The sequence below is a fragment of the Paramisgurnus dabryanus genome, chromosome 12 (assembly GCF_030506205.2).
Source record: "Paramisgurnus dabryanus chromosome 12, PD_genome_1.1, whole genome shotgun sequence".
Taxonomy (NCBI): Eukaryota; Metazoa; Chordata; class Actinopteri; order Cypriniformes; family Cobitidae; genus Paramisgurnus; species Paramisgurnus dabryanus.
The window spans coordinates 34,661,566-34,688,807 of NC_133348.1; the positions used below are offsets into that span (position 1 = coordinate 34,661,566).

At 36.6% G+C, this 27,242-nt stretch overlaps 1 protein-coding gene and 1 long non-coding RNA gene across 2 annotated transcripts in view; one reads left to right on the top strand and one right to left on the bottom strand.

The window, feature by feature from the left end:
• The window catches only part of LOC135750100 (cholesterol 24-hydroxylase-like), a 57,674-nt gene that overhangs the window by 7,101 nt on the left and 23,331 nt on the right, over positions 1-27,242 (top strand). The gene's annotated exons all lie outside the window — the stretch shown is intronic.
• On the bottom strand, positions 10,334-16,088 carry LOC135750149 (uncharacterized). The gene is made up of 3 exons (XR_010532598.2): positions 16,040-16,088; positions 12,772-12,818; positions 10,334-10,378 (listed from the first exon to the last, which is right to left on the bottom strand). It is a non-coding gene; the product is annotated as an uncharacterized lncRNA (long non-coding RNA).

A 27,242-nucleotide genomic window follows, 5' to 3' on the forward strand; every position in this document is an offset into this window, starting at 1 on the left:
AAAAAAGTTTACCATAGTGAAATAATGTAGAACATTCATTTCAATTAATACTTTCTTTGTGCTACATTTGGTGTTTCCATATAGTTTGCACAGTGATATAGTATGTAACAGTCTTTTATAATAAAGTTTACTATAGTAAAATAATGTTAACAAATGAAATAGTTTTATAATCATTTCAACAAATACTTTCTATGTGCTACATTTGGTGTTTCCATATAGTTTGCACAGTGATATAGTATGTAACAGTCTTTTATAATAAAGTTTACTATAGTAAAATAATGTTAACAAATGAAATAGTTTTATAATCATTTCAACAAATACTTTCTATGTGCTACATTTGGTGTTTCCATATAGTTTGCACAGTAATATAGTATGTAAGCAGGCTTTTATAATAAAGTTTACTATAGTAAAATAATGTTAATAAGTGAAATAGTTTTATAATCATTTCAAAAAATACTTTCTATGTGCTACATTTGGTGTTTCCATATAGTTTGCAAAGTAATGTAGTACGTTATAATTACCTTTTGGATGTCTTTGCAACACATTTTCGTCTTCGTTTAGCATTCTGGCAGAGCTAAGGACACCTAAAAAAGTTAAATCCAATCGCGTTCATTGACGGAGATCGTTTATATCGTAACGGCCGTCTGAACTCTCTGGATCGAGCTTGAAGTGGTAAGGCAGTACAGACACCATCGTTCATAGAGAAATATAGCGCTTGTTTACGTTGCCTGTGACTCTCAGTCAGAACCGGAAAACCCACGCGTAGTCAGTGGCGTAACCTTTCAAACACACGCCGAACCCAGTTGACCAATAACAGTTGAGTAGTCATCTGACCAATCCGAATACACTAGACATTTTGGGAGGCGGAGACAGGAACTAAATCCGAGCGTTTTCCAGACATGCAGAAATCTACGGAGCCCGCGAGGGGACATGGTGGTGGATAATATTTGGGATGAGAGGGAATTTTTTTTTCATAGCTTTTGCGTTCCCCCGAGAAGCTTTTTGCGTTCTCTCGCAAAACTTTTGCGTTCCCCCGAGAAACTTTGCGTTATCTCGCAAAACTTTTGCGTTCCCCCGAGAAACCTTTTGCGTTCCCCCGAGAAACTTTTTGCGTTCACTCGCAAAAAGAGCCTATGTTTCCGTGAGGACCCACAGCGCTTCACAGCGTCACCTGAGACAGTTCACAAGGTAATGGCATCATTGATGCCAGCTGTTTGTAGATATGATATATAACTATTGTTATTAAAGAATTATACCGTATTTCTTTGTATTTAAGTCCAAGTTCAAAATAACACTCTATAAACCGCTCCATTGTGAATGCATTGAGCTGTCTGAACCATTGGGGACGGGAGATAAAGTGTTTATCTGAACTAAAAACATGACCTGTTTCACAATGGAGCGGTTTAAAGAGTGTTATTTTGAACTTGGACTTAAATACAAAGAAATACAATATCATTATTTAATAACAGTAGTTATAACAGCCGACATCAATGATGCCATATGGTGTAGTGCTGGGAACACTTAGCTACGGAGTACCCTTATTAGATGGCACCGAGTAGCCTATATCCTACGGAGCCCGCGAGGGGACATGGTGGTGGATAATATTTTGGGATAAGAGGGAAATTTTTTTTATAGCTTTTGCGTTCCCCCGAGAAGCTTTTTGCGTTCTCTCGCAAAACTTTTGCGTTCCCCCGAGAAACTTTGCGTTCTCTCGCAAAACTTTTGCGTTCCCCCGAGAAACCTTTTGCGTCCCCCTGAGAAACTTTTTGCGTTCGCTCGCAAAAAGAGCCTACGTTTTCGCGAGAAACTACGGCGCTTACAGCGTCACCTGAGGCAGTTCATTGATGCCAGCTGTTTAAATATGATATATAACTACTGTTATTAAAGAATTATACGGTATTTCTTTGTATTTAAGTCCAAGTTCAAAATAAACAGTGTAAGTGGCTAGTCTTGCATAGCCTTAGTTCACTCCAAAATGGTCTAGTATTGTCACTTAACTTATGCTGCTTGACTCCTCAGCATTAAGATCATTATAGAAATTATATTAATATTTAATATTTCACATTTAGAGGTGGATATAGGCTACCCCGTGCCATCTAATAAGGGTACTCCGTAGCTAAGTGTTCCCAGCACTACACCATATGGCATCATTGATGTCCGCTGTTATAACTACTGTTATTAAATAATGATATTGTATTTCTTTGTATTTCAGTCCAAGTTCAAAATAATACTCTTTAAACCGCTCCATTGTGAAACAGGTCATGTTTTTAGTTCAGATAAACACTTTATCTCCCGTCCCCAATGGTTCAGACAGCTCAATGCATTCTCAATGGAGCGGTTTATAGAGTGTTATTTTGAACTTGGACTTAAATACAAAGAAATACGGTATAATTCTTTAATAACAATAGTTATATATCATATCTACAAACAGCTGGCATGATGCCATTACCTTGTGAACTGTCTCAGGTGACGCTGTGAAGCGCTGTGGGTCCTCACGGAAACATAGGCTCTTTTTGCGAGCGAACGCAAAAAGTTTCTCGGGGGAACGCAAAAAGTTTCTATGGGGAACGCAAAAGGTTTCTCGGGGGAACGCAAAAGTTTTGCGAGATAACGCAAAGTTTCTCGGGGGAACGCAAAAGTTTTGCGAGAGAACGCAAAAAGCTTCTCGGGGGAACGCAAAAGCTATAAAAAAAAATTCCCTCTCATCCCAAATATTATCCACCACCATGTCCCCTCGCGGGCTCCGTAATATCCACCTCTAAATGTGAAATATTAAATATTAATATAATTTCTATAATGATCTTAATGCTGAGGAGTCAAGCAGCATAAGTTAAGTGACAATAATAGACCATTTTGGAGTGAACTAAGGCTATGCAAGACTACCCAGGTAGCCAAAACAGTTTGGCCCAATAATGGCCCAAACCCGGCAGGCCAGAAAAAAAACACGGCCCAGTTCCGGCTGCCAGAAAAGGGCCAACTCTGGGATGAATGACGCCCCAGAATCGTCCCAAGTACACTGGCCCATGTCCGGGTGCCTAAAGTGAGCCGGCACTGCCAGCACAGTGCCAGAATCACGCCAGCTAAAACTGTACACTCAGCCAAAACTGGCCAATGTCCGGGTGCTTAAAGTCAGCCGACACTGCCAGCAAAGTGCCAGAATCATGCCAGCTTAAACTGTACACTCAGATGAAACTAGCCCGAATTTTTTTAAGTGTTTTTTCCACAAAACAATATTTTATAACCTTAGCCCTTAAGATGGCATGTACTTATCCCTTCTTTAAAAAAACTTTTATTATATTTAGTTAAAAAAAGTTAAACTGCACATTAGAAGTTCTATCCTCAATGTTTGTGATGCTTTTAATGTGTTAAGTGTCACACTTTACTGTAGGTGTTTAAAAAAAAAAGAAAAATATACAGTATGTTTACATGTTTATTTGAAACATAACATTACATTAATAAAACATTAATAAACATCTGGACACTCCTCAAGTGTACCCTAAAAGAAGGAAAGTCTGAGAGAAAAGAGATAAGAGGAGGAACAGAAAATGACTCATGGTTACTTCATCAGATAGACTGAAGGCATTAATGTTAAATTGGGTAAATGTTAAAGGAATAGTTCACCCTAAAATAAAAATTCTTTTTTTTCTCATTTATTGGAATGCTGTGCAGGTATTTAAGTATTTTAGTAACTTTGTTAAATAAAGTAGTATTTACTTTTACAATAAATTAATTGCTTGTTTATATTTTACAGGTATTTGTACCTTGCAGCCATCCATTACAATGTCACCAAGCCGTAACAAAAGCAGGAGAGGGAAAGTACAAGGCTATGTTCCCAAAACACACAAGTGACATACCGTAAGCAGTAATGTTTTATTTCAAATACATTCATAATTAAAAACTTAATGTATGAAGCAGGGAAATAAATGATCAAAACAAAAGATTTATTGACTGCAATATTTCTACAGTTATGTGGAGGATGTGATCAGGCTTGTGTTTGATGAGGTATTTGAAGATAAGCTGAAGGAAACCCCGATTCCAATGGACCTGGCATCACAGTTTGAGAGACCTTCAAAGGAGGACGTGATTGCATGCCATCTTCAGTGCAGGGGTCGTCGAAAGCCAAAATTGTGACCGATCTGATCAGGAAGCTCCAAGCGTATCTGGAGAACAACACACGACATGATGATAACCTTATAGTGTCGTCTTAAATAGCACCAGCTGACAAAGCTTTGATATGCCATTTATCTGAATAGATAGCTGTAAGAAATGAATTGAACAATTTTTGAAACAAGAGCACAATATGGTTACTAAAGTATGTTTATTTGTATATTGTTTAACATTTAAATATATATTTGTAATAAATAAAAAAAACTTTTGACTGACTATTATATTTTCTTTAAAGTTACATCTTTTGTTCTTTTGGGTACTTTGTTACTATAATGATACTTTAGTGTTATTGGTTTAAAAATGTAATAAAACTTACTCTAGTCCTGCACCTCAAAGGCTTATAGTCCGTACAATAAATGTTCTGTGTGTAGGGATTTAGACAATTTGTGCAAAACCTGGATGATGAATCACGCAGGTAAGAGGCCCTGGAACCTGTTGCATTCTCCTTAAAACCTAATAAGTAAAAACATAGCACTTATAAGTAAGCAGTCTTTCATAAAAAAAGTTTACCATAGTGAAATAATGTAGAACATTCATTTCAATTAATACTTTCTTTGTGCTACATTTGGTGTTTCCATATAGTTTGCACAGTGATATAGTATGTAACAGTCTTTTATAATAAAGTTTACTATAGTAAAATAATGTTAACAAATGAAATAGTTTTATAATCATTTCAACAAATACTTTCTATGTGCTACATTTGGTGTTTCCATATAGTTTGCACAGTGATATAGTATGTAACAGTCTTTTATAATAAAGTTTACTATAGTAAAATAATGTTAACAAATGAAATAGTTTTATAATCATTTCAACAAATACTTTCTATGTGCTACATTTGGTGTTTCCATATAGTTTGCACAGTAATATAGTATGTAAGCAGGCTTTTATAATAAAGTTTACTATAGTAAAATAATGTTAATAAGTGAAATAGTTTTATAATCATTTCACAAAATACTTTCTATGTGCTACATTTGGTGTTTCCATATAGTTTGCAAAGTAATGTAGTACGTTATAATTACCTTTTGGATGTCTTTGCAACACATTTTCGTCTTCGTTTAGCATTCTGGCAGAGCTAAGGACACCTTAAAAAGTTAAATCCAATCGCGTTCATTGACGGAGATCGTTTATATCGTAACGGCCGTCTGAACTCTCTGGATCGAGCTTGAAGTGGTAAGGCAGTACAGACACCATCGTTCATAGAGAAATATAGCGCTTGTTTACGTTGCCTGTGACTCTCAGTCAGAACCGGAAAACCCACGCGTAGTCAGTGGCGTAACCTTTCAAACACACGCCGAACCCAGTTGACCAATAACAGTTGAGTAGTCATCTGACCAATCCGAATACACTAGACATTTTGGGAGGCGGAGACAGGAACTAAATCCGAGCGTTTTCCAGACATGCAGAAATCTACGGAGCCCGCGAGGGGACATGGTGGTGGATAATATTTGGGATGAGAGGGAATTTTTTTTTCATAGCTTTTGCGTTCCCCCGAGAAGCTTTTTGCGTTCTCTCGCAAAACTTTTGCGTTCCCCCGAGAAACTTTGCGTTATCTCGCAAAACTTTTGCGTTCCCCCGAGAAACCTTTTGCGTTCCCCCGAGAAACTTTTTGCGTTCACTCGCAAAAAGAGCCTATGTTTCCGTGAGGACCCACAGCGCTTCACAGCGTCACCTGAGACAGTTCACAAGGTAATGGCATCATTGATGCCAGCTGTTTGTAGATATGATATATAACTATTGTTATTAAAGAATTATACCGTATTTCTTTGTATTTAAGTCCAAGTTCAAAATAACACTCTATAAACCGCTCCATTGTGAATGCATTGAGCTGTCTGAACCATTGGGGACGGGAGATAAAGTGTTTATCTGAACTAAAAACATGACCTGTTTCACAATGGAGCGGTTTAAAGAGTGTTATTTTGAACTTGGACTTAAATACAAAGAAATACAATATCATTATTTAATAACAGTAGTTATAACAGCCGACATCAATGATGCCATATGGTGTAGTGCTGGGAACACTTAGCTACGGAGTACCCTTATTAGATGGCACCGAGTAGCCTATATCCTACGGAGCCCGCGAGGGGACATGGTGGTGGATAATATTTTGGGATAAGAGGGAAATTTTTTTTATAGCTTTTGCGTTCCCCCGAGAAGCTTTTTGCGTTCTCTCGCAAAACTTTTGCGTTCCCCCGAGAAACTTTGCGTTCTCTCGCAAAACTTTTGCGTTCCCCCGAGAAACCTTTTGCGTCCCCCTGAGAAACTTTTTGCGTTCGCTCGCAAAAAGAGCCTACGTTTTCGCGAGAAACTACGGCGCTTACAGCGTCACCTGAGGCAGTTCATTGATGCCAGCTGTTTAAATATGATATATAACTACTGTTATTAAAGAATTATACGGTATTTCTTTGTATTTAAGTCCAAGTTCAAAATAAACAGTGTAAGTGGCTAGTCTTGCATAGCCTTAGTTCACTCCAAAATGGTCTAGTATTGTCACTTAACTTATGCTGCTTGACTCCTCAGCATTAAGATCATTATAGAAATTATATTAATATTTAATATTTCACATTTAGAGGTGGATATAGGCTACCCCGTGCCATCTAATAAGGGTACTCCGTAGCTAAGTGTTCCCAGCACTACACCATATGGCATCATTGATGTCCGCTGTTATAACTACTGTTATTAAATAATGATATTGTATTTCTTTGTATTTCAGTCCAAGTTCAAAATAATACTCTTTAAACCGCTCCATTGTGAAACAGGTCATGTTTTTTAGTTCAGATAAACACTTTATCTCCCGTCCCCAATGGTTCAGACAGCTCAATGCATTCTCAATGGAGCGGTTTATAGAGTGTTATTTTGAACTTGGACTTAAATACAAAGAAATACGGTATAATTCTTTAATAACAATAGTTATATATCATATCTACAAACAGCTGGCATGATGCCATTACCTTGTGAACTGTCTCAGGTGACGCTGTGAAGCGCTGTGGGTCCTCACGGAAACATAGGCTCTTTTTGCGAGCGAACGCAAAAAGTTTCTCGGGGGAACGCAAAAAGTTTCTATGGGGAACGCAAAAGGTTTCTCGGGGGAACGCAAAAGTTTTGCGAGATAACGCAAAGTTTCTCGGGGGAACGCAAAAGTTTTGCGAGAGAACGCAAAAAGCTTCTCGGGGGAACGCAAAAGCTATAAAAAAAAATTCCCTCTCATCCCAAATATTATCCACCACCATGTCCCCTCGCGGGCTCCGTAATATCCACCTCTAAATGTGAAATATTAAATATTAATATAATTTCTATAATGATCTTAATGCTGAGGAGTCAAGCAGCATAAGTTAAGTGACAATAATAGACCATTTTGGAGTGAACTAAGGCTATGCAAGACTACCCAGGTAGCCAAAACAGTTTGGCCCAATAATGGCCCAAACCCGGCAGGCCAGAAAAAAAACACGGCCCAGTTCCGGCTGCCAGAAAAGGGCCAACTCTGGGATGAATGACGCCCCAGAATCGTCCCAAGTACACTGGCCCATGTCCGGGTGCCTAAAGTGAGCCGGCACTGCCAGCACAGTGCCAGAATCACGCCAGCTAAAACTGTACACTCAGCCAAAACTGGCCAATGTCCGGGTGCTTAAAGTCAGCCGACACTGCCAGCAAAGTGCCAGAATCATGCCAGCTTAAACTGTACACTCAGATGAAACTAGCCCGAATTTTTTTAAGTGTTTTTTCCACAAAACAATATTTTATAACCTTAGCCCTTAAGATGGCATGTACTTATCCCTTCTTTAAAAAAACTTTTATTATATTTAGTTAAAAAAAGTTAAACTGCACATTAGAAGTTCTATCCTCAATGTTTGTGATGCTTTTAATGTGTTAAGTGTCACACTTTACTGTAGGTGTTTAAAAAAAAAAGAAAAATATACAGTATGTTTACATGTTTATTTGAAACATAACATTACATTAATAAAACATTAATAAACATCTGGACACTCCTCAAGTGTACCCTAAAAGAAGGAAAGTCTGAGAGAAAAGAGATAAGAGGAGGAACAGAAAATGACTCATGGTTACTTCATCAGATAGACTGAAGGCATTAATGTTAAATTGGGTAAATGTTAAAGGAATAGTTCACCCTAAAATAAAAATTCTGTCATCATTTACTCATCCTCATGTTGTTTTAAAGGTAGGGTAACAAATTTGATCCTGAAAGATTTTTAGTTATGCTGGTTAAGAGGCTCTTTACACTTGGTATTAAGATGCGTGTTCACGTGCGCTCACCTCCTGTCTGTAAACAGCGAGAAAAGCAAACTTTTCTGCTGAATTGACAACCTGTACAGGAGCCACAAAATGAAAGGCATCTTTTATAACAACAACAGCAAAAACTTCCTGGATCAGCAAGAGCAAAAACCCAAATTAACATCTGTAACTTTACTGCTTTACCGCGAGATGCAAACAGCTGCAGGAGGCAAAGGGTCTGAAAGGGTCGTTGTTTATTTTGGTAAGGTAGGTACGCGATATGTTTGTATTGAGATGGATTCAGATATTCTACTTTGATGAAACATTGTGTTGCTTATGAAATTTGTGTTCGTTTACGGATTAGCATAACGATATAGTTACTACGTCTACACAACCGAAAGTGTGCTTAAACTAATTCTGATATAAACCAGTTGTTTATGTTGGTTATTTTGGAAGTGTTATTCACTTTGTACTGCAAAGTTTTCTCACTGGTGAATGAGACATGAAATGTGACCGTCTGATCTGTGCATGTTCATGTGTTTTGAAAGAGGCGTGACTTTGGATGGCGATTTGACTTAAAGGGATAGTTCGGCCAAAAACGATATTAAACCCATGATTTACTCACCCCCAAGCTGTCCGAGTTGCATATGTCCATCGTTTTTCAGACAAACACATTTTCGGATATTTTAGAAAATATTTTAGATCTTTCTGTTGATTAAATGTAATGTTACGGGGTCCAGCAATAGTCCACGACCTTCAAGTCCAAAAAAGTGCGTCCATCCTTCACAAATTAAATCCAAACGGCTCCAGGATGATAAACAAAGGTCTTCTGTGGGTAATCCGTGCGGTGTTGTTGTAGAAATATCCATATTTAAAATGTTATTAACGTTATAAACTACCTTCCGGTAACGCCGCCATCTTAGAGTGATGCGCATTCAGGATGAGAGCTTACGCAGCGTACAGAGTTTCTCTGCTGCTGCTCTGTCCCCCCGCCCTCCGAATTTGTCATACGTCACTAAGAAAAGTGCGTACACTACGCTAATACTCTCTCCTGAGTCTAAGATGGCGGCGCTACCGGAAGGTAGTTTATAACGTTAATAACATTTTAAATATGGATATTTCTACAACAACACCACACGGATTACCCACAGAAGACCTTTGTTTATCATCCTGGAGCCGTTTGGATTTAATTTGTGAAGGATGGACGCACTTTTTTTGGACTTGAAGGTCGTGGACTATTGCTGGACCCCGTAACATTACATTTAATCAACTGAAAGATATAAAATATTTTCTAAAATATCCGAAAATGTGTTTGTCTGAAAAACAATGGACATATGCAACTCGGACAGCTTGGGGGTGAGTAAATCATGGGTTTAATATCGTTTTTGGCCGAACTATCCCTTTAAGGGTGGGATCGTGATTTCATTACTAGGCGGCTACAGTTAGCATTTTTCAAAATGTGTTACCCTACCTTTAAACCTGTATGAATTTTTTCTGATGAACACAAAAGAAGATATTTTGAGGAATGATGGTAAACACACAGCAGATTGTAACCATTGACTTCCATAGAAGGAATAAAAAAATATGATGGAATTTAATGGGTACCGTCAACTGTGTGCTAACCATCATTTATCAAAATATTTTCTTCATCATATATCACAATACTTTCAAAATACTTTTTCCTACTATGGAAGTCAATGGTTACAATGTGCTGTGTTTTTACCATCATTACGCAGAACATCTTAATTTGTGTTCATCAGAAAAAATCATGCAGATTTAGAACAACATGAGGATGAGTAAATGATGAAAGAATATCTATTGAACTATCCCTTTAACAACAATTGAAATACCTTGAATTTGCTTGTTTTCAGGCCCGCTTTCTTATTCTTTTTGCATCTCTGTCAGATGCAAGCTGCAGAAGTTTTTACGAATTTTTCTACTTCACCATCTGGTGCACGAACAGTAGTTGAATTTCTTCTGACAGATTCTTGAAAAGAAATAAAATTATTTAATAAGGTAAATGCAAGCATGTTAGTTTAACCCTGGAGAACCCAAGAACCCTTCTCTTAGAATCAATTAACATTGGCCACATTTGACCCGTGGGTTCTCCAGGGTTAAATGTTACCTACAAGCTATTCTGCTTCAAAAACATTGACAGGTACTTTAGGTTGGAAGACTTATAGCTTCATAGATTAACATTGTAATGGCTTTATATACAGTGGCAAGAAAAAGTATGTGAATTTCACAGTTTTCTGAACAAATTTGTCATAAAATGCGATCTAAACTTTATCTAAGTCAAGGGCATTGATAAACATAATGGGGCGGTTTCCCGGACCAGGATTAGCTTAATCCAGAACTAGGCCTTAGTTTAATTAGGAAATATAATTAGTTTTAACAAACATGCCTTACCAAAAACATTACCTATGTGCATTTTTAGGTAAAACAAAGGGCACTGATGTATTTTAAGATATGTAAGTGCAAGTTGTTTTCAGTTTGGAGAGCTCTTAAAACTGTTTAAGTCTAGGACTAGTCTAATCCCTTTTTTTGGAAACCGCCCCAATGTGTCTAAAAATAATTACACAAAAACATTCTGATCTTTCATGTCTTTATTGAGAACTACCAAAAAACGTCTTAGTGCTTGTGAAAAAAATGTGAACCCTTAATTGAATGACCTCAAAAAAGCCAATTGGAGTCAGGTTTTAGCACAGCTATGGCCCTATTGTTTTTTCCCCAGATTCAGTTTAATTTTTTCTCAAATTCCGTGTTTTTCGTTTTATTCTGGATTCTGGTTAAATTAAATTTCAGTAATCAAAAAGCACATCTTATCAACTGAAAACATAACAGAAAATTAGCAGATCCACCACTGCAGTGAATATACTGTACTGTATGAGTGTGCGACTGTGCGTTTCCACAAGGTGATGTGCCTGTTTACCAGCATGTATAGCTCGTATATGGTTCTCAAGACATGAGGGCTCACTAAGTTTTCTTTCTTGTTTAAGTGAACATAAACAGCTGTATGTTTATTAGTATATTGAAGCAGTGCCGTCTTAAAGCTGTCTTGGGTGTTCAAAGCCGTCTTGAGTGTTCAATGTTCATTATACAAAAAAAATTAAAACCCCTCACTACTATTAACTGAATAAATTTCGCAGCTGCACATTTAATCCATACAGTGAGGACTGTGCAGTGTTTTATTTGTATTTATTGCTAAGGTTCATGTTAAAATCATGTTGACAGACAATTTCATAACTAATATATTTACATTTAATACAGATGCCTGAAAAGTAAAACAAGATGAGTATAGTATTATGATTAAGAGGAAATATTAAAAATTTGGTTGCTTTTCAGTAGCATTGTTGTAGTGACAGCCAAAATACATAGGCCTACATGTAATACACATGAGTAGTACAAAGTCCATTTCCTACTTTGCAAACTCGACACAACAACAAAAAAACTAAACAAAAATGAGTGGAAGTGGAAACGAATATCCAAAGATGATAAATTGTGGAAAAAAAGGTAGCACGAATTCCTTTATATGGAAGTGGTTTGGCTAGCTAAAAAACTGACGAGGCGCACATTAAAATATAAATGAACCCTCTTATTTTTGTGGCTTCAGTCATTGTTGGCATACTGTTTTAAAGCTGGAAGCATTAACAACTTACATCGAAATATATATCATTATCGTTCAATATGGATTTTTGCCATATTGCCCAGCCCTAGGCCGATGTATTTTGGCTGTCACTACAACAATGCTACTGACAAGCAACCAAATGTTTTTTTTTTATCATAACACTATACTCCTCTTGTTTTACTTTTCAGGCATCTGTATTAAATGTAAAAATATTAGTTATTAGAATCTATGATTTAACATTAGCAATAAATACACACAAAACACTGCACAATCCTCACTGTATGAATTAAATGTGCAGCTGCAAAAGTTGTTCAGTTAAGAAAAGTGAGTGATTTTCATTTTTGGCGTGTAAAGAACATTTCTGACACAGAAAGCAGTAGGCTACTGTCACTTTAAGACCCAGAACAGCTTTAAGACTGCACTGCTTTAATATACTGATACTGACACATCTAGCTGTTTATGTTCACTTAAACAAGAAAGAAAACTTAGTTTAGTGATCACGCATGTGTTGACTGCACGCTGTGTGCGTGCTTCGCGAGCCCTCATGTCTGAGGAACAGATGTCAAGCGTGCGCGTTGTGGGAACGCTGAGTTGCACACTCATACAGAACAGTATATTCAATGCAGTGGTGGAGCTGCTACTTTTCTTCATCTTTTCTAAATTTGTGAATGTCCTGTAAATAATATATACTTTTTAAAGCGGTACAGATGTGTGCGTGGGCAAGGCGGACATGGAAAGAAAGTATACTGTACCTTTTCTGTCTGTTCTGTTCCAGCCTTTATTGGAACCTGCTAGTGCTCTGAAAAACACATGAAAGATCTGAATTTCTTGTGTAATAATTTTTAGACACATTATGTTATTTATGTATATTTATTCAGAAAACCATTACATTTTCTTGCTAATGTATACATAAACATACAATACATATATAATATTGATGGCTCTTGCTTCGTTCTGAAACCCTAGATGGCAGTTTTCTTATCCTCGAACAAACTGTCATCACAAGGGCTATGTTTACATGCACAAAATTTTGTCAATCCGACTGAATTTAATCCGATGAAAGGTTACACCAATACAGTTTACATGCACCCTAAACATGTTTAAATGTTTGCACCTCAAAATGTTTGTTTTCATGTACATGAAATGAACAAAATAACAGGATGATTGCGTTTTAGGTGCATATGCATTTTTGTCGTGTTGCCACTTTTAAGTGCTACGTTTTTACCACAAATGCGACATAACGGCTCTTCAAGGTTTAGTGGTTCACCTCGGTCATTAGGTTTAAATCCAAAGTACTCCCACACTGCAGCTGTAGCGTTTGGTTTTGAAACTTGGCTGTTTACATTTGGTATTAAGATGTGTTTTTGATCAGATCACAAGTGGACGAGAGAGACACATTACGTTTACACCTGGTATTTAAATCCGTCTCTTTTGTCCACTTTCGACCGCTTCTGTCCTGAATACTGTGAGGGGGTGGTCTGTGAGACGGTGGGCGAGTCTCTCCACTGTCATTTAAACGCCAGCGGGAGTAATTATGAGTTTATATGGACGCAAACTAATATTTTGTCCACTGCTTGTTTAGCAAGTAAACACGCTGCACAGTATTTTCTACATGTATATGTTAGAGCTTTCTCAGAATTTTCAGCGCAATTGATGAAATAAGATTGCGCAACTTTCACACGCTTGCAAAATGAAACTGCGGAGATCACCCGCTTTAGTTTATCAAAGAAAGGCTAAAAATAGCACTGTTCACCTTGTGTCAGAAAAGACGTAAAACATTGTGATCCGATCGATGAAAACGCATGTTAATGACAAGTGTAAACAGCCTCTAGTAATCCATCTTTTTCTCCAACTCTCGTCTCAACTAGTGTTTTCTCCTGCTACACTCCTCACGCGGCGCTCATCCTCCTCAGTACGCCTACTGTGATAGGCTACGCCAGGAGTCCCCCCTCCCCACACAGATCATGCGACTGACAAATGACTGACGAGGGTTCACTTCTTGTCACTCGTTGCACGGAGCGGTCATCCAGTCTCTTTGGTAGAGAGAGAGAGAGACAAGGAAAACAAACAAGCATGCAAATGTGAATTATTGCGGCCGAAAAAAATGATCGAGCTCATTTTATTTACCGTGCGATTAATCGATTTATCGTTTATCGCGACAGGCCTAATTGAGCCATCAATACGATTACAAACTGATTAATTGGTTGCATGTAAACATAGCTACTAGAAACATAAGTACTAGAATAAGGGCACACCACTAAGGTAAAAAAAACGGTTACATGCCCAATTGTGCCAGTGTTGTATTATCGAGAAAGTTCATTATTATTTTTATACCTTTTTAAGCCTTGCCTATTTAAAATTGTAATATTTGCAAGATGCAGCAAAAGAGAACTCAATTTGGTTTTTAAGGGTTGTTTTGAGATTTTCCATTATATAAAAAAGTAAGTTTTCCTTACTCTTAATCACACACATCCACAGATAATTGTGTTTTCTCTACCATTATATTTGTATTTCAAAATGACTGCAAATGCCAAATCCATAAACTGGAATTGTGATCTAATAAAATATCTTGTTATTATAGTTTACATAACAACGTTTACATATCAAAGTTTAGTTTAGACTACTTAATGTAAAGACTTTAGAGCTGCAACTATCGACTATTTTTTCAACCGATTCATCTATCGATTATTTTTTCGATTAATCGAATAGTCTAATGATTTTTTTATACATATAATTCCCCAACAAATAATAAATGTAACATCTGCCATTAACGCTAACATTTTATTTAAGCATTTTCTTAATTAAACAAACACACAAACCAAAATTTTCAACATGAAAAATAAAGTGGCAGTGCCACTTTAAAAGAGGCATTATTCACCTTAAACAATAAAATAGGCATATATTAATATTTTAAACATTAGTTTATGATTAGTACATGCATTAACTCAGCATTAGTTCAGACTGAAGTAAAAATAAGTTCATTGTGATTCATGAACCCTTATATAAGATGTAATGATTATATTATTACTGTTAATATTATTACTATTAGTAGTACTGCATTCTCATTTAACTTTAACATGTAACTTTTCTTAAGTTCCGGGTAAAAAACAAGTTCAGTTAGTATGATCTTCTAATATTTTATAAACAGCGTTTACGCCGCTGTTACTTTAAATAAACGCATGTCAGGAATACCTTACAAGACGAGCTTCTGTAATATCTGCGCACATATTCGCAAAAAAGACGTTCATTGGGAACTCCGCACTGCCAGCTGGCTTTCAGTGCACGCGGGCACATGCCTATCAGTTCTCAATGTGACAGTAACTTATTATTTCATAACTTCTTAATATAAAAACATGTCCTGCTCTTTATTTACTGTTTCAACATACTGCCCAGAAGCGATGCAATGTCACGTCTGTCAGGCGTCTCGCAGCTCGTATTAAACGAAGATGTAAACGCAGCTGTATTAAGCACAATATGTATTGATTCTATTGTTTATAGAGTAAGTATAAAAACTTACTAATAGTTCAAATTCTTACGCTGATGTCTCGTCATTTTGAGGTCGGAGAGCTCCAGGTTTTCTTCTTTTAAGATGATCATACACAGGTGTTGCGCTGCTGTGGTATGCCATTTCAGTTTTACACAGTATGTGTTTTATTTGGTCTCTGCTTAAAGTATTCCCACACTTTTGATCGCGTTCTGTCTGTTTGGTATAACACTTGTATCACCCGGTCGGAGCTGAAGCCGCCTTCATTTCAAAATGTAAACAGTGCGACGCATCGACGCATTTCCGGCAAATCGACGTAATTACGTAATCGACGTAATCGACTACGACGACGCGTCGTTCCAGCCCTAAAAGACTTTTTAAAGACTTGTTATTTGTGATATATTTGTAGCCCTAAACAAATCCCTATCATACTTCTGGCCCCAATTGACCCCTCAGACAGACCTGACATTAACAATGCAACAAAACTGATTCCCAAGAAATATCCATGCCCCGTCCAATATTGTACTTTTACTTACATTAATTCTTCAAATGAATTCTGTCCAAACTGATGATCTTGAGAAATCTAAATGTGACAAAAACAATCACAATAAGTTTTTAAGTTGTATAACAGACAGACAGATCATAGATACAAAATGTTGAGTAATAATTACATAATTAAGGTTCACTCATTTTCTACAAAGTATCTTTCAATAGATGAAATCGGTTATAATGTTGTGCAAACGTGAGGTGGAAATATTTTTACTGCAGGTGCACTTTAAGTAAAGAAGTTTAACTACCAGCTGTGTCCTGTAGCTGCAATGCTCTCTGTTCTGTGAAATTTAAACGTTTTCTGTACCAGACAAAAAAATGACCTCAGTCAGCTGTATAATAGCGGAACTGGCTGAGGTGGCTACGAGTGTTTAGCAGAATCGCTTCACGATCCCTCAGTTACTCCCGCCTGCTGCATAGACTGCTGAGGCAAATCCTCAGACCAGTTTTATGAGTTGCGAAATATTATTTGTTTGTTTTGCTAAACGAAATATTACTGTTTAAGTAAGTTCATTAAACTGAGCAGAGTTCATTTCTCATGTCCGAATTCTCCTTGTCAGATAAATTATAAAAATCGATTTTCTTCTCAAATTTATCTAGAAATACTTCAGTATTTTAATAATAAATTCAAATGCTAATTTACATATTTGTTGAAGTGGGATTGTGGTCATTTAAAAAATTACGTATATCAGTCACACCAGTTTGTCCTTCTTTTAAATGAAGTTTACATATATCTAATATGTGCAGAGTATAAACATTTTATGCATTAAAATTATGTTAAATAACTTCCAAAAAGTCTCACATCAGAGAAATTGCAGCAGACTTCATGCAGCAACAACCGTTAAAGCCCGGTAAATGTCGTCACTAGATGTCGCAGCTAGTGCGCATGTCTTGAAACAGCAGCAGTTCTTTTTCCAAAATAAAAGTTCCTTTAACCAGCTTTAATTGTCTAAAAATTGTAATCGATAAATTATAAATAGATCAATCTTTATGATCAAATTAGTTCAAATTCTGGAAAAGGGCTGAAAAATTGTAGTTGTAATAAAGTAAACAAATTGACAAGCTTTACAGCTTATTAAATTTTTTTATAAAATCTCAATTTAGTATTTGACCATTAATTAATACAATATGTGTTTGTTGAAATATTACATACATAGAACATTTTTCAGTATAAACTTAATAGCCCAGATACTTACATTCAATAGGCTAATGGCACTTTATGCTTCTACAAACCTATAGACCCTTTTACTGTTTGTACACAATGATGACGTGGCAGCGTATGCGCGCGCATTTAGGCAACGGAAGTATCGTAAGAATCAACAGTGAAGCAACACAAACAGTAAGTTATTTAAAAAAATTGACTTTATCAGCATTTTCAATACAGCTACCAGATTCGTGTACTATAGTGGAGTGGATAAAAGACGTTAGCAGATGGCCAAAAATAAAGTTGCCAGATACATATATACGTATATTAGTATATTATATTAGTGCAACCAAACGCAACAACGGGACATTTTGATGATGAGAAACCGTTTTAATAAACTTTCTGAGTTGCTACCACGTTAGAACCAATGGGGAATAACACCACTTCTGTTGCCCAAATGCGCGCGCAGGCTATTTGATCACGTGAGCTGTAAAAGGGTCTATTCTTAACATTAAAATATGCTTCTCCCCTCCCCTTATTTTATTAGGGAAAAATTTCTGAGCTTAACTTTTCCTCACACTACTTTTCACTTATTGACATAGGCTACCATTAATCAGGAAAACTAAAACCAATTATCAAAACATTAAATAGAAACAATTATATGCATATCAATTGTTAAATTAATATATTTTTATTAAAACAAACGTGAAATGTGAAAGCCAATATGTGGAAAATATGCCATTTGTCAGCCAAAATCGGACCAAATCCGCATATCCACAGCCTAGCCGAATCTGGCAACTTTTGCTGGGCCAGTGCTGGCTTAATGCTGGTAAGCCGCAGCCAGAACACAGCCGTGTGCGCCGACACTCAGCCGGATCTGGCCCGAATGCACTGGCTACCTGGGTAGCCACTTACACTGTTTATTTTGAACTTGGACTTAAATACAAAGAAATACCGTATAATTCTTTAATAACAGTAGTTATATATCATATTTAAACAGCTGGCATCAATGAACTGCCTCAGGTGACGCTGTAAGCGCCGTAGTTTCTCGCGAAAACGTAGGCTCTTTTTGCGAGCGAACGCAAAAAGTTTCTCAGGGGGACGCAAAAGGTTTCTCGGGGGAACGCAAAAGTTTTGCGAGAGAACGCAAAAGGCTTCTCGGGGGAACGCAAAAGCTATAAAAAAAATTTCCCTCTTATCCCAAATATTATCCACCACCATGTCCCCTCGCGGGCTCCGTAGAAATCGGTGAGGTATGTAAGCAATTTATAAGACTCACAGTCATGGGCGCGGGAAGTGGGGGTGCTGCAGGTGCTGCAGCACCCCCTGGTGGCAAAGATTTAAACTGCAATGGCCATAAAATGATAGCTTATAAATATCTCTGATTGTTGTTTGTACTGTTCCAAGACATTTTGTATGTCATGTTTGGGCTGTGTGATGAAGAGATAATTATTAATTTAGTAATTCTAAAATGATTTAATTTATTTCAGTGTGTATTAGCCAATCAGAGTTGTTTTGACGACGTGATTGCGATTCAGCAGATAAGCTGCGTAGGCTACGTATTAGCATAACACACAAGCACGCACACTCACAGCCACATAGAACGAATTACTAGGCTATCTGTAGCCTATCAGCTTCGCAATGTCTCAGAAGAGAATTTTTAATTTTTTCAACCACACAGCCCAAAAGTCCCAAGGACTAGCGTTATTTCTCCAAATAACTCCTTATCCTGCATATCAGAAAAAGGTAATCTTTTCAAAAACTATTTAAAAATATAGCCAAATTGTTTCGCGTTGTTTATCGCACATGTAAATGTAACAGAACATTTAAAGTAAACATTTAAAGTAAAAAAGATTGAATTAAATTATTAAAACGACATGAAAGGAACTAAATTGTAAAGCCTCGATGTACAATAAGGAACCTGCGCATTTAAGAGTGGTGGGCATTTCAAAAATTAATGTAAATTATTCCCATGCATCGATTTTAATGTTAAACATCTATAAATCCAAATGAATACATATGGAATATATTCCGACAATTTAGGATATGATGTTTGAATTTTAAAGTCGAAAAATATCTTATTTTTACACCGCTGCACAGGAGGCATTGCAAACTGAAACAAAACTTAAGACAAAAATATTACATTTACGTTTAAAAAATAGAATTAAATGAAACCCGTGAATTGAAAGGTCCACTAATCGCCTTAACTCGAGTGATGTCAATAAAGTTTCCATAGAAATTATAAATATTAAAAACTTAAAAAAGCAAAGGAAAACAAAGCCGGCGTAGGCTACTGGCACGAGTGAGAATGTATAACTGGTTCCATACCTCCGACTTTCCTCCAAACTTGCTTAAAGTTAATTCTCCTGTTTTTCTCTTTTTCTTTACATCTTCAAACTCCGTGTTGCACTTAAGCTACACCATACAGAATAGCAGACCCGGTGCGTGATGGGTGCCAGAGGAGACTCCGCACATGACTCGCGTTGCATTTTGTAACTTTTACAAATCATTTTGTAATTTGTGTAACTTTTTGGACACATTTGTTACTTTGGCCTTAATATAGTCTATATATAATATTTCTGATTATATGGCATAGTTTTCTCCCCACCCAATGAGGATAATAAAGTAATGATAAAAAAATATGCTTAATCAACGGTCCGGCCCGGCCAGAGGATAGTAGCAGAAAATAACGACCCTGGCAGAGAATCTAATGTTACAATAGGCTATATAGTTTGTATGCACCGTCAGCTCAGCTGTACATTATGGATGGGAGGTGCGAGTGAGTTTTTAAAAGAAAACATAGGTAGAGTGGTCTGCAGAATAAAAAGCTTGTGAACAACTTTAGAATTCTATAACCCTATACACCCCCCCCCACACACACACCGCCGCATCCGCACCCCAGCACCCCCTACCGAAAATATCTTCCCGCGCCTCTGCTCACAGTGCATTAGTTCAAGTTTTAATAACATGTATGTACTATGGGATATTACAATAACGTGCTAACGTGCTAATTTATTAGCATAATTGGTGCTCTTTAACTATTTGGCTTGTGTTGTTTCCGTGCACTTGAGGCATTTTGCATATTTGTTCTGCACTTTGCTACTTCTGACCTTATTTTATTAAAAAAATTTATTTATTATAAACGTAAATTCCGATCTAATTTAAGTATGTAAATTTTAGATAGCTTTTCGTTGTATCGATGTTGCGCTATTGCGTGCTGGCCATGCTTGCGCATGTAATTTAGCCGAACGGGCTAGGTGCTCTGCATGCGTCTCATATTTAGGAGTTCATCAAACTAAACATTAAAAAACGGATGTTTTTCGACGAGTATAAGTTTTTAAAATGTATTTAAAACAGAGTGGTTATATTGTCTATCTTAAAGTTAAACTACAAAACAGGTAAGCCGTTTTTTTTATTTCGGTGATGAAACGGAAATCTGCACCGAACCTATTTCTGCCTGACACGAATGTCTTTCTTGTGATTTAATATTATGGTCAGTCGGTGTTCACTTTCAAATGATAGCAAAGAGATTCCTGAAATAAATAATATCATCAGGTCTTTCTGTATCTAAAGTGAATACAGAGATGATCAAAGTCAAAGCAAGCAAGCAGGTATTTCTGTGCTAAATAATAACGCGTAGTGTCTATAAAATCATTAATTTCAGTGTTTTTCTTGTTATAAATTAAAGTTTAATGAATTGTATATAAAGATTAGTTTTTATCATTTACAGTCACAATCACAAATTATTTGTCATTTCTCGTTTGTCGGGTTTTTTTTTTTTGGTCATGACTGCTTTGACGCGCTTTCTCCAAATTAAATAAAAACAAGCCGGAGTTTCCAAGGCAGGATCACCTTTGTTATTTTTTTAGGTTTAGTTAAAAATGTATTTTTGTGTGATGTTCTAGATCGTGGCTTTAAAATGTTATGAGGAATAATTAAACAAATGTTGCCTTACATTTTACCTTAAAAAATATAAATATAAATATATAAATGCATCGTCAGTTTTGTCTTCGTTTATTACTTGAAAGACAGTTTTGGTCACTTTATCAGACAGTTGTTTATGTGTGCTGCTTGTGAAAGAAAATAAAAGTTACCAATTTGTACCTGGTCTGGCCCCCTCCCAACCCATGCACACAAACATAGATGATTCGACTATCGGTCGACTATGGAAAGATTCGAAAATTCTGATTCGAATATGTAAATCCTTAGTTGAGGACACCCCTAGTGTTTTCCCCTATATTTCTATAAAAAAATGGTAGGTCTTGTAAAAACATATTTGCAATAGTTTGGAACCCCCTGATATACAAAACACAAGTAAGATTTATCAAGTATGCAGGAGAAACAGATGGAAAAATAAAAATCCTTATATTATTTGTTTTACTTATATATATTGCCAAATAACGTAATAAAAATGTATGCATACCTTGTGTCAAAAGAAGAACAAATATATAATGTTTTCAAAATTTTGTTTTACTTGAGAAAACATCACCTTCATTCATATAAAACTTACTTTTTTCCAATAAACTGATGAGTTTTGGATCAAATAGATTTTTGTTCATCTTGCAATAAAATATGAATAATGACTATTCATAGATGATAAAATATGGTTTGTAGATAATTTTCCTTTTAGAGTCCGCTCGTATCGCGCTTAACTCTTTCACTGCCAGCGTTTTAAAAAAAAGTTGCCAGCCAGCGCCAGCGTTTTTCATGATTTTCACCAAAGTTTAATGCCTTCCAGAAAATGTTCTTCTTTAAATATATAAACATACAATATACCAAATGAAAGAACAGACCCTCTGCTTTCAAACAAAAAAAAAAAAACGTTTCATCCTACCAGGGCTGGACTGGGACAAAAATTCGGCCCTGGCATTTTGGCCCAAACCGGCCCACACTATATACTCTGCAAAAAATTATTTAAGAAAAAATGTTCTTAGTATTTTTGTCTTGTTTTCAGTAAAAATATCTAAAAATTCAACAGTTAAAATGCTTTTTCTTGATGAACAAAACGACCCAAGAAAATAATCAAAAAAAAAAAATCAAATTTAAGTGATTTTGTGCATAAAACAAGCAAAAAAATCTGCCAATGGGTTAAGCAAAAATTTCTTGAACATTTTTCTTAAACACTAAATGCAATAAAAATTTGCTTACCCCATTGGCAGATTTTTTTGCTTGTTTTATGCACAAAATCACTTAAATGTAAAATGTTTGGTCTAAAAACTAGACTTATTTTCTTGGGTCATTTTGCTAATCAAGAAAAACCATCTTATTTTAAGAATGTTTAGATATTTTTACTGAAAACAAGAAAAAAATACTAAGAATTTTTTTTCTTGAAAATAATTTTGCAGTGTATAATTACAAATACCACCCATCTTTGCACGCCTTTAAATATGTATAGCAATAGCAACTCCAATTCCATAAAAGCACTAAACCCCATTAATAGCAGGTAGAAAAGAGTGAGAGTTGACACAACCAACACTGCTAGAACGTGTTATTTATTAATGCAATAAAACTGTATAATCCACACTTATGAATCCTAAAACAAGCTTCATGCAATTGGCAAAATTTGCCATTATATTGCTGACTTATTACAAAATACAAGTGCTGCTTACATTAATATTGAAAACTGATTATTACTTCCAGTACTTACAGGAAAGTATTCACTACATTCACTGAACTAAACTAGTGTGATTACATTATTACATATTTTATGATATGTATGATTACATATTTTGTGTTTTTGACGCTTTATCAAGGGGTATCCATCTAAACTTGTGTTTTGAAAGCAGTTCTGCTTACCGCAGGCACTATACACTCACTTCTCCCTCGTCTCTCTCTCCCTCTCCTCACTGACCCTTTGCGTGCTGGTGCTGACAGTGCCACCGCCGCCACCATCATCATCACCAGCGACGCGAGATGAAGGTCTTGCTGCCGCAGAAAACATTTGTGTGTTTTTAACACATTTTGCAGCGTCTGCCTGAAGAGCCTGCTTCTGTTTGTCGCGCAGTTTTTCTGCGCCTCCCTTGCGTTCTCTCTCTCTCTCTCTCTCTCTCTCTCTCTCTCTCTCTCTCTCTCTCTCTCTCTCTCTCTCTCTCTCTGTTTTGACACGTGAACTGACCGACGATGCACGCTCGCTTGCACAGAGACCAAAGCGGTGATTGGGCCAGCTTAATGTCATTAAAAAAAATAACCAATGGGCTGCTGCTTAAATGTGAGTGGGCCGGTCTATCTAGGAAAAGAAAGGATGATGACTGTGCTGGTCAGTCATTGGGCCAGCTTAATGTCGTTTAAAAAAATAACCAATGGGCTGCTGCTTAAATGTCAGTGGGCCGGTCTGTCTAGAAAAAAAGACGCTAACTGGGCTGCTCAGACAAAAATAGTATGAGATGTATCGGCCCAAAAAGTACGTCGGCCCACCGGGAAACTGCCCGGTTTGCCAGATGGCCAGTCCGCCCCTGCATCCTACCTTTAGTGGTTCTTTTGCAATCAGCTTTTGAATATGGGTAGGTTTTTGCAAAAACACCATATTCTGAGCAAAAAGCAGAGATAATTCCATTTTTGTGACAGACTTTTCATAGAGATCCCATACAGAGCGATCTTTAAAACAGACACGGACATGCAGCAGCTTGCCATAGGGCAATACTTCCGGTTTTAAAAAGTTGCGGAAGGGCGCCACCTGGTGGATAATAGCGGTATTGCGGAAAGACGGAAAATCTCGTCATTGGCAGGGAAGCGTTTTCTCTTAATTGACGAGATATTTAGTCAATGGCGGGGAAAGAGTTAAGTTCATTTTAAATCTAGACGCATAGACGCGTCTGAGCGCACTGAAAGCCAGAAGAAAGTGGCGCGTCCTGCGTTTTCCATTTGTTTTAGATGTTAATGGACCCTAATGCAAGAATTCTTCCAATAAGTGATCGGGACACAATCAACTTGGGCATAAAGCGGTGGGGACATCACCCGCAAATTGGGGGGCTGCTGTGAGTGCTGGCAGCCTAGGGACAGCAACCTTCAACCCGGTGGCATGACAACACCAGCCCTCGAGGCCAGGAATTCTCCCGGTCCTCCCTATGGCCACTCCGGGCCTTCTACAACGAGAGTAAATCGAGAAGAATGCTCCTTTTCTCTGGGATATGAGGACAACGCGCCCAACGCAGTAGCCTATTGCCCGAGCACGAGGGGGAAAAGTCGGCAGGAGAAACTCTATAGCTTTAATGTAAAAAACCTTATAGACGAGTCACGACAAACGGTCTAGCGGAAGCCTTTAGTTGAGCAGGATAAAAAGGGGATTAGAAACGTGCCAAGGATACAATGTACAGTATACATATGCAACATATGCAGTTATGTCATTCATAACTGGAAACTTTTAGAAAAACTTTTAAGTTATTGATTTTGTTCACTTTCAAAGTTTAATACATTGTGCATAATGACATATGTATTTGGAAAAAGGGATAATTCAACAAAAAAATCATAATTTTATATCTTTCATTAATTTTATGAAATACATTAAACTATATTTCAATGGACATTTACAGGCCCTGAACAAGAACAACTCGCGAGGGGAGGACTAGAAATTAATGCTGCATATTCAGGGTTTAGGGTGGTTTAGACTTTAGTGTTTTGTGAAACACTAGGAAAAAACAATAAAAAATAAGAATTCTGTGTGCTTTTTGTTTAAGGTGCTTGTTTTTATTTTATGTATTTATTTATTTACTGGTGGTGGGGTTGGTGGGCACTGAAGGGAGGCAGTTAACATGTCACCTGCAGTCTAGGTTAGGGTGGATTGCAGACTGCGGGTCTAAAAGTCAAGACCGTTTTGACTCGATTTGAGTGTAGCTGGCTGTGCGGTTTTACCGACTTCATTTTTCTTATTTTACACTGTAAAAATGATTTTGTGGCTTAGTAAATTTAACTAAAAAAAAGTAAATTCTAAAAACATTCTTGTTTTTTAACCAAATTTGAGTAAAAAATAACACAGAAATGGTGAGAAATTCTAAATGAACACATTATTTAGTAAATTCAACTAAATATTTATCATGTAATATTTTTAAAAAGGAAATTAAATACATTTATTTGAATAATTTTAGTAAATATAACTAACTAGGCAGTGGACTTGTATACTGTTAAAAATAATTAGCTGGATAAGATTTACTTAAAGTGCATCATTTAAAGTAAGTTTTACATGTAACTTTAAGCAATTGCTTTAAAAAAATGTAAGCTTAAATTGCTTAAAATTCATGTAAAACTTACTTACATGGAAAGTAAATGCAAAAATAATGCACTAGGCCTATATTTAATTTTTTTTAGTAAACCCAGTGTATAATTTTTTTTCAAAGAACACTGAAAAAATAAAGGTTGGATTTACTTAAAAATATAGTGCATAATTTTTGCATCCATTTCTTAAAGTAAATATTACATGGAATTTTAAGTATGAAATTGGTTAAAAATAGTGGATGCAAAAATGATGAACTATATTTTTAATTAAATCCAGCGTATTATTTTTTTACAGTGTAGTAAAAAATAAACAAGCTATTTTTATGAAGCATACGTTGTTTTTATAACAAATGTAACAGTTTTAAACAAACTAAGTATTGATTTATTCGTTAGCAAATGCAAAACAATGAGGAGAAAGTAAAGGTAGGCTACACGCCTTTCTCCCTTATATGATTAAAGGATTAAATGTCATTTTTACCAACAATATCTTAAGGCATTTTGTCATGAAAGATAAGATTTATTTATTCGTATTTATTGACAATATTTTCCTTTTTTATTCTCTCGTGTAAATTATCACGATTGTCTTTTTCGTGTCACTCAGCACGAATTTCTATAACCTATATTGTTTTCCATTAACACAAATAAATACTGTATATCAAATACTGCGTGATGAAATTTTGTGACCGAGTCAGCATAAATTTGACAAGCATAAACAATGGGCTTTCGGTTTACTTAACGAAATTCCATGTGTGCATGTCTCCGCGTATGAAAGATAAACGTCACATGGCGAAGTAAGCACATGGCAACGCATAAAAGTCTCCGCTCTACTAAAGCAGTTGGCAGAGAAACTGTGAAAATAAAAGCTCATGTTACATTTACAGGTTCTGCAGACACGAGGAGAGATACAACAGTACAGCTTAAGACAGATATGTCGTTGACTTTTTGATCGACTATTGTGTACTATAGGTGGTGACGTCACTGCCTGCGAGAAAACTGATAATTCTTCAAGTCCCATGTAAATGCAGTTGTCTGCATAGCCGGTTTATTGATTTGCATGTAAACGCATGAAAACAGTTTTCTATTATAAGCAGATTTTTGATAGTTATCCGCTTATTCTGTGCATGTAAACGCACTCATTGACGACAAGTGAGATCTGCTTAACTCAGCGGTAAGTTTAATTTCATCTCAAGTATCAAAGGATTTGTGCTCTCTATCATTTATAACGGGCAAGCAAACAGCACGCGCAGGGTTAATGTACTTGTGAATGACGGCTCACAAACGCGCGGGATAGGCTTTGTATGTGTGCTTGTTGTCAATGACAGTTCTGGTCACAAACACGCTCAAGCGCGGGATATGTGTGCTTGTCAATGACGGGCATTAAATCCGCGGAATTCCGCTGAGTTTTCTCCCGAAATCTGCGGGCGCGAATTCCGTTTGCGTCTGCCTATATACTCCTGCTGCTATTTAAGTTGTCACGTTATTGTTTGTAACTGTTCTGAATCATTTTTTTATATATATAAGTTTGTTATTCATAAGTTGATAAAATGCTGTTTCAAACATTAAGTAAAAAAGTAATCCAGACAACCCTGTTTATGACTGTCACTGTTAATAATTTTGTGATTGAATCTCCATTACGGTGGGTTTTTGATGCGCGTGGGGGGGGGCCTAGATATTCGAATATATTCGGATACATTGCATGATATTCGAAATCCGTTCGAATTTGATTTTTCTCAAAAGTGACAGCCCTAATGCACAAGCCTTCGTCTGTTGATGTTTTGAAAACTCAAATATTTTAGGAAATGGGCGCTCCAGCTACATGAGTCCATTTCCAAACAGTA